Below are 8,512 nucleotides of genomic sequence, written 5' to 3' on the forward strand. Positions count from 1 at the left end.
CCCTTCGGTCGGATTTTCCCGCTATCATAGCGTGAGTTGGAAGCACTAAAGCATTACATTGATGATAATCTCAAAAAGGGGTATATCCGCCCCTCTACTTCTCCAGATGGGGCAGGAATCTTTTTTGTCGAAAAGAAAGACCATTCCCTCCGTGCATGTGTGGACTACTGGGAATTAAACAATATCACGGTGAAGAATAGATCCTCTGCCACTAATCACAGAACTCTTTCAGAGGCTCAGAGCAGCGACCATATTTACCAAACTAGACTTAAGAGGGGCCTACAACAGAGAAGGGGACGAGTGGAAAACAGCCTTCCGTACCAGATTTGGGCATTACGAATATTTAGTTATGCCCTTCGGGCTATGCAATGCTCCAGCAACCTTCCAGCATCTGGTGAATGACATCTTCAGGGATTTTCTAGACGTTTTTGTGGTGATCGTATATCTCGACGATAGTCTGATCTTTTCTGCTACCATTGAGCTTCACCGGGGTCATGTGCAAAGAGTCCTTGGTCGCCTCCGTCTACATGGACTTTATGCTAAACCAGAGAATTGCGAGTTTGAACGCCAGAGCATTCAGTTCCTGGGATTAATTATATCCACGGAAGGCTTCAAGATGGACCCTCAGAAAGTTTCTGCCATACTAGAATGGCCTGCACCAGCTGATAAGAAAGGAGTTCAGTGCTTCATAGGCTTTGCCAATTTTTATAGAAGATTTATCAGAGGATTCTTGACTATCATTACACCGATTACGCAACTGACCAAACAGGGGGTCTGATTCCATTGGACACTGGAAGCTCAAGGTGCTTTTGAAACTTTAAAGAGACTCTTTACATCAGCACCCATACTAAGCCATCCAGACCCAGTACTACCCTTTGTGGTAGAAGTAGATGCTTCAGAAAGTGCTGTTGGGGCCGTCCTTTCACAGCTACAAGCTCTAAAACTTCTGCTTCACCCTGTTGCTTTCTTTTCCAGGAAATTGTCCCAGGCAGAAAGAAATTATGATGTAGGAGATCAGGAATTACTGACCATCAAATCCGCCTTTGAAGAATGGAGATACCTGTTAGAAGGCGCAGCACATCCCATCCTAATCTACACTGATCACAAAAATCTGGAATACCTAAAGACGGCAAGACGTCTAAAACTTCGACAAGCCAGGTGAGCGCTTTTCTTTTCTGGATTCAGCTTCCATATTACCTACAGACCAGGCTCCAAGAATGTCAAACCAGATGCCCTGTCTAGAATGTTTGACGTACCGAGGGATCCACCTAGCCCGGATACAATGCTCTCAGCAGGTAACTTCTGCCTCTTACAACCTGATCTTTTTTCGCAGATCCAGCAGACATCTTTTGGGGCTCCTTCTCCTCCAGGAGTAATCCTGTCCTCAAGAGAAGGATTACTATGGTCAGGAGACCGAATTTTTGCACCTGAATCCACCCGACTGACAATTTTAAGGCTATGCCATGATCATCCGCTGGCGTGACATTTCGGGGTTCATCACAAGACCCTAGACTTACTACAGCATCTGTTCTAGTGGCCTGAGTGGGAGAAGGATTGCAAGGCCTACGTAAGCTCCTGTCCCACATGAATAAGGGCAATAAGGGCAAGGCCTGAGGATTATTGAGGCCTCTACCAGTTCCTGACCGTCCCTGGAAGATGATATCGATGTATTTCATCATGGAGCTACCTCCATCAGAAGGATATTCAGCCATATGTGTTATAGTGGATCGCTTTTCCAAAATGGCCCACTTCATTGCCTTGAAAGGAGTACCATCTGCAGCGGAAATAGCCCAAGTCTTCATTAAGGAAGTGGTGAGGCTCCATGGTGTCCCAGGAAACCTCGTTTCAGATTGAGGGGTGCAGTTCACCTTTTGGAGAGCCTTTTGTGAGAAATTGAGAGTGGGACTCTTGCTCTCTTCTGCCTATCACCCTCAGACTAACGGCCAGACAGAGAGAACCAATCAAACCTTGGAACAATACATTCGATGTTTTACATCCTTCTCTCAAGATGACTGGGTATCATTCTTACCCTTGGAGGAATTTGCCTATAATAACTCAAGACACTCTGCCACAAGACAATCTCCCTTCTTTTCGAACTATGGGCATCACCCTGCATCTATTTCTAATTCAATACCTGAATCAGCGATCCCAGAAGTCCAGGAATTCTTACAGCAGAATAACAAAATAGTACAGGAAACAATCTCAAAGGCTCAGCTGGATAATAAGAAGTTCTTTGACAGGAACAGGAAAGGAGAACTGGTCCTGGAACCGGGACAGGAGGTATGGCTGTCAACAGCCAATCTAAGATTAACCTGTCCCTCAAAGAAGTTAGGCCCAAAATGCATGGGTCCTTTTCCTGTAAAGAGGATAATCAATGATGTAGCATAGGAGCTCATATTACCAGATTCCTTGAATATTCATCCTGTATTCCATGTGTCACTACTCAAGACTGCACCCTCTAACCGCTTCCCAGGTCGGGATCTGGGGCCACCTGAACCAGTAATCGTCGACGGCGAAGAAGAATATGAAGTTGAAACCATTGTTAACTGCAGGAAGAGGAGGAACCAACTCCAATACCTGATTAAATGGAAAGGGTATGGTCATGAAGATAATTCTTGGGAGCCGGAGTCTAACATCCATGCCAAAGAATTAACCGAGGCATTTAAACGCAGGCATCCAGAGAAGGTGTCCCAGTTGGGCATCCGGAGGCTGGGAGGGGGCACTGTCAGGGATCCTGCCGCTGTGCAGTGGGGCGACGGATCCCCTCGAGTCGCGGCGGAGCGAGTGCGCGGGAGCGTGCAACCTCGTATGAGCAGTAGCGCGGAAAACTCACGCATGAGCAGTAAGCGCACACGTCACGTCAGGCGGGCTATTTAATCCTGCTTAGTAGTAAAATCACAGCCTTTTGGTCTACTACGTTCCTGCATATATTCCTGATACCTGTGTTCTGCATTACCCAACTAAGAAAGAACTACGCTTGCACTGACCCCGGCTATCCCTGACCATTCTCTTGCCTGCTCCTTTTGTACTTATCTGCCCGATTGTGTCAGGAATGGACTGGCCAGCAATGGTGGGACTCACCTGCCTTTTGATCTGCAGTACCAGGGCTGGCCAGCGGATGCTCCCAGCAATCAGAGACTCAACTTTGCAGCCAGCTAACACCTGGAACTGATTATGCTGGGGTATTTAAGGGATGGCCAGACCCACAGACTCTGCCTTGGTGTTGTGTTTGTCCTGGGCCCTGTATCCTGTTTCTGTCCTGCATCCTGTTTCTGTTCCTTTGCTGACCCTGCCTGATCTGAACTGCTGCTGACTTCTCCTGCTCTGATCCCGGCTCGCTCCCGACCATCCCTCTGCCTGACCCTCTGTACCACGCTGCTTGCTACCTGTTCCGATCCCTGGCTTATGACCCTGACCATCCCTCTGCCTGACCCTCTGTACTACGCTGCTAGCTACCTGCTGAACCTGGCCTGTGACCCCGACCAATCTCCGCTTGCTCCCCCTGTACCTACCTGCCCTATTGATATTGACCCGGCCTGCCTGACGACGCTTGCATTGTATGTACTGTTATCTGTGGGTGGTTGGTTTGGTTTGTTTGCACTGTATTATGTTTAGTATTGCACTGCGTTTATGTTTGCATGGTTAGTGTTAATAAATTATATTGTTTATCACATATCTGAAGTCTGCGTTTCCCTGCGTCAGTCACACACCTCTGGTCATACCCGGGAGCCCTGACATTACACCAAGGCCAATCCTGACCAGAAGTGGCTGCACAGGGAAGCCATCTTGGCTTGTTGATGGGAAGGATGGATCTTGATGAGGTTGAGTATTTATCTGTGCTAGTGCTTGATGACAGGGAGTATGCTTATCAGACTCTGAAGGAGTATCCCCGGGATGAACTGCTAGAATGTATCCGGCTCGCTCATGTTCTAGTAGATCAGGGCACAGAGTTCTCTATGGTGCAGCCATTGATTAAGGTTTGTGCTGAGTTGGTTTCATCTGGTACCCCCGAATGCAGGGATGAATTTTTGCCACCATTTAGTGCAGACCAGGTAGAGTCCCTGGTGTGGTTATTAGAGGATGATGTGGGTTACTTTCTGGAGCGTTATTCCACATGTTCACCACAGGTACTCAGAGATTGTATAAACGCAGTGCAGTCATTGACCAGACAGGCTTTGTGTAAGCTCAGCTTTGTTCAACCCATACTGCAGACATGGACAGACTTGTTGCACCCAGCCTCAGTCAGCCTACAAAGACCCCGTCCTGCTTCTAATCTATTTCCTCAAAGCTCTATTCCTGCATTCCCAACAACTCCCCCAGTTACAGCCCAGTATACTTGGCTATCTACCGCATGTCAGTACCCTGTTCCCACTCGCTGCACCTATCCTGCCTTTAACCCTGTAAAAGAGCCCTCTGTAGCAACTGCTCCCTCTCCTGTTCCATCCTCCAGCTCTTCTCTGTCTCCAGCTGCTCCATTCGTTTGCAGACCTGCGTTTATTTGCAGTGCTCCAGTAGTTAAAACCAGAAAAAAGCGAAAATTCTTTCCAACCAATACCATCCTGCCAGTATCCAAACCGGTGAACCTGTCTTCCGTGGTTCAGCCTGAAGCCTCTACTCAGCCTGAAGCCTCTACTCAGCCTGAAGCCTCTACTCAGCCTGAATCCTCTACTCAGCCTGATGCCTCTCTTCAGCCTGATGCCTCTACTCAGCCTGATGCCTCTCTTCAGCCTGATGCCTCTCTTCAGCTTGAAGCCTCTCTTCAGCCTGAAGCCTCTACTCAGCCTGAAGCCTCTCTTCAGCCTGAAGCCTCTACTCAGCCTGATGCCTCTCTTCAGCCTGATGCCTCTCTTCAGCCTGATGCCTCTCTTCAGCCTGATGCCTCTACTCAGCCTGATGCCTCTACTCAGCCTGAAGCCTCTACTCAGCCTGAAGCCTCTACTCAGCCTGAAGCCTCTATTCAGCCTGATGCCTCTACTCAGCCTGATGCCTCTACTCAGCCTGAAGCCTCTACTCAGCCTGAAGCCTCTACTCAGCCTGAAGCCTCTATTCAGCCTGATGCCTCTACTCAGCCTGATGCCTCTACTCAGCCTGATGCCTCTACTCAGCCTGAAGCCTCTACTCAGCCTGATGCCTCTACTCAGCCTGATGCCTCTCTTCAGCCTGATGCCTCTCTTCAGCCTGATGCCCGCTGTCGTGCCAATTGACTCAGAGCCCGCTGTCATACCTGGTGACCCGGTGCCCACTGCCTTGCCAGATGACGCGGTGCCCGCTGGCAAGCCAAATGACCTGATGCCTGGTGACCCAGTGCCCGCTGTCATACCTGGTGACCCGATGCCCGCTGTTGAGCCAGACAATCCGATACCTGATGACCCGGTGCCCACTGTCGTGCCTGTTGACTCGGAGCCCACTGTCTTGTCAGACAACTCGGTGCCCGCTGTTCCGCCAGACGACTCGGTGCCCGCAGTCTTGCCAGACGACTCGAAGCCTGCTGTTCCGCCAGTTGACTCGGTGCCCGCAGTCTTGCCAGACGACTCGGTGCCCGCAGTCTTGCCAGACGACTCGGTGCCCGCAGTCCCGCCAGTTGACTCGATGCCCGCTGTTCCGCCAGTTGACTCGGTGCCCGCTGTTCCGCCAGTGGACTCGGTGCCCGCAGTCTTGCCAGACGACTCGGTGCCCGCAGTCTTGCCAGACGACTCGGTGCCCGCAGTCTTGCCAGATGACTTGGTGCCCGCAGTCTTGCCAGACGACTCCGTGCCCGCAGTCTTGCCGGACGACTCGGTGCCCGCAGTCTTGCCGGACGACTCGGTGCCCGCAGTTCCGCCAGTTGACTCGATGCCCGCTGTTCCGCCAGTGGACTCGGTGCCCGCAGTCTTGCCAGACGACTCGGTGCCCACTGTCGTGCCTGGTGACTCGGTGCCCACCGCTTCGTCTGGGGGCCCGAGACCTGTTGCTCCGCCTGAGGGCCCGAGACCTGTTGCTCCATCTGGGGGTCCGGCGCCCGCCGCTCTGCCTGAGGGCCCGAGACCTGTCGCTCCATCTGGGGGTCCGGCGCCCGCCGCTCCGCCTGAGGGCCCGAGACCTGTCGCTCCATCTGGGGGTCCGGCGCCCGCCGCTCCGCCTGAGGGCCCGAGACCTGTAGCTCCGCCTGGGGGTCCGGCGCCCGCCGCTCCGCCTGAGGGCCCGAGACCTGTAGCTCCGCCTGGGGGTCCGGCGCCCACCGCTCCGCCTGGGGGCCCAATGCCTGTCGCCCCGCCTGGGGGCCCGATGCCTGCCGCCCCGCCTGGGGGCCCGATGCCTGTCACCCCATCTGGGGGCCCGATGCCTGTCGCCCCGTCTGGGGGCCCGATGCCTGTCGCCCCGCCTGGGGGTCCGATGCCTGTCGCCCCGCCTGGGGGCCCGAGGTCTGTCGCTCCATCTAGGGGTCCGGCGCCCGCCGCTCCGCCTGAGGGCCCGAGACCTGTAGTTCCGCCTGGGGGTCCGGCGTCCGCCGCTCCGCCTGGGGGCCCGATGCCTGTCGCCCCGCCTGGGGGCCCGATGCCTGTAGCCCCACCTGGGGGCCCGATGCCTGTCGCCCCACCTGGGGGCCCGAGGTCTGTCGCCCCGCCTGGGGGCCCGAGGCCTGTCGCCCTGACTGGGGGCCCGCTGCCTGCTGCTTCGCCTGGTAGCCCGATGTGCCTCTGCCCGGAGTCCAGCCCGATGTGCCTCTGCCCGGAGTCCTGCCCGATGTGCCTCTGCCCGGAGTCCTGCCCGATGTGCCTCTGCCCGGAGTCCAGCCCGGTGTGCCTCTGCCCGGTGTGCCTCTGCCCGATGTGCCTCTGCCCGGTGTGCCTCTGCCCGCAGTCCAGCCCGATGTGCCTCTGCCCGCAGTCCAGCCCGATGTGCCTCTGCCCGGAGTCCAGCCCGATGTGCCTCTGCCCGGAGTCCAGCCCGATGTGCCTCTGCCCGGAGTCCAGCCCGATGTGCCTCTGCCTGGTGTACCGCTGCCCGGAGTCCTGCCCGGTGTGCCAGTCTTGGATATCCCACCAGTCACCAGACCCGGGCGGTGGAACATTTTTCCCAGCTAGGACTGTTTGGAGCGTCCTGAGGCCGCTCCTTGAGGGGGGGGTACTGTCAGGAATGGACTGGCCAGCAATGGTGGGACTCACCTGCCTTTTGATCTGCAGTACCAGGGCTGGCCAGCGGATGCTCCCAGCAATCAGAGACTCAACTTTGCAGCCAGCTAACACCTGGAACTGATTATGCTGGGGTATTTAAGGGATGGCCAGACCCACAGACTCTGCCTTGGTGTTGTGTTTGTCCTGGGCCCTGTAGCCTGTTTCTGTCCTGCATCCTGTTTCTGTTCCTTTGCTGACCCTGCCTGATCTGAACTGCTGCTGACTTCTCCTGCTCTGATCCCGGCTCGCTCCTGACCATCCTTCTGCCTGACCCTCTGTACTACGCTGCTTGCTACCTGCTGAACCTGGCCTGTGACCCCGACCAATCTCCGCTTGCTCCCCCTGTACCTACCTGCCCTATTGATATTGACCCGGCCTGCCTGACGACGCTTGCATTGTATGTACTGTTATCTGTGGGTGGTTGGTTGGGTTTGTTTGCACTGTATTATGTTTAGTATTGCACTGCGTTTATGTTTGCATGGTTAGTGTTAATAAATTATATTGTTTATCACATATCTGAAGCCTGCGTTTCCTTGCGTCAGTCACACACCTCTGGTCACACCTGGGAGCCCTGACAGCTTGATACTGACCCGGCTTGCTGACTATGATATATTATCCTGCCTGCACATGCACCTGACCTGCATCTTGTCGGCTACCATACTCACCTACCGCTGCACCCACGGCTCTGCATCTGGCCTGTATCCGGATTACAGCCATACCTGTCAGCCACTGCATGCATGCACCGGTGCTCGGTCCCAAGACCCGGATCCTGACTTCTGCCACACCTGCTCACACCTATATTCCTGCACCCGCACCTGGCTTGTGTCCGGATCTCCTGAGTCCCCAGCTGTAAGATCTACACTGCACTCCTGCCACTCCTGGCTCCGCGCCCCTGTTCCCACTTCCAGCGGCTCCGAGCGGGAGCTGTAAGAGGACGCCCTCTCTCCACACCAGGCTCCCCAACCAGGTACGTGACAAAGACCCACGAGGAATTGCAAGGCTAACAGTTGCAAGCATGGCTCCCAAAGGCACAGGCATGTTGAGACATGTAGTTTCACAACAGCTGGAGGGTCAAAGGTTGGGTACCCATGCTCTAGAACATGGGTGTCAAACTGTCGGCTCTCCAGCTGTTGCCAAACTACAAGTCCCATGACGCATTGCAAGATTGACAGTTACAAGCATGACTCCCAAAGGCAGAGGCATGATGGGACTTGTAGTTTTGCAACAGCTGGAGGGCCGCCAGTTTGGCACCCTTGCTCTAAAACATGTGTCAAATAAAAGGCCTGTGGGCTGAATATGGCCCACCAGGCCATTTCATGTTGCCCTCACGCCTCTCCTGCACCCCCTTGTCCATCTCA

The sequence above is a fragment of the Staurois parvus genome, unplaced genomic scaffold (genome assembly GCF_062004578.1).
Source record: "Staurois parvus isolate SC_StPar_1 unplaced genomic scaffold, SC_StPar_1.0 ptg000706l, whole genome shotgun sequence".
NCBI classification, from domain to species: Eukaryota; Metazoa; Chordata; class Amphibia; order Anura; family Ranidae; genus Staurois; species Staurois parvus.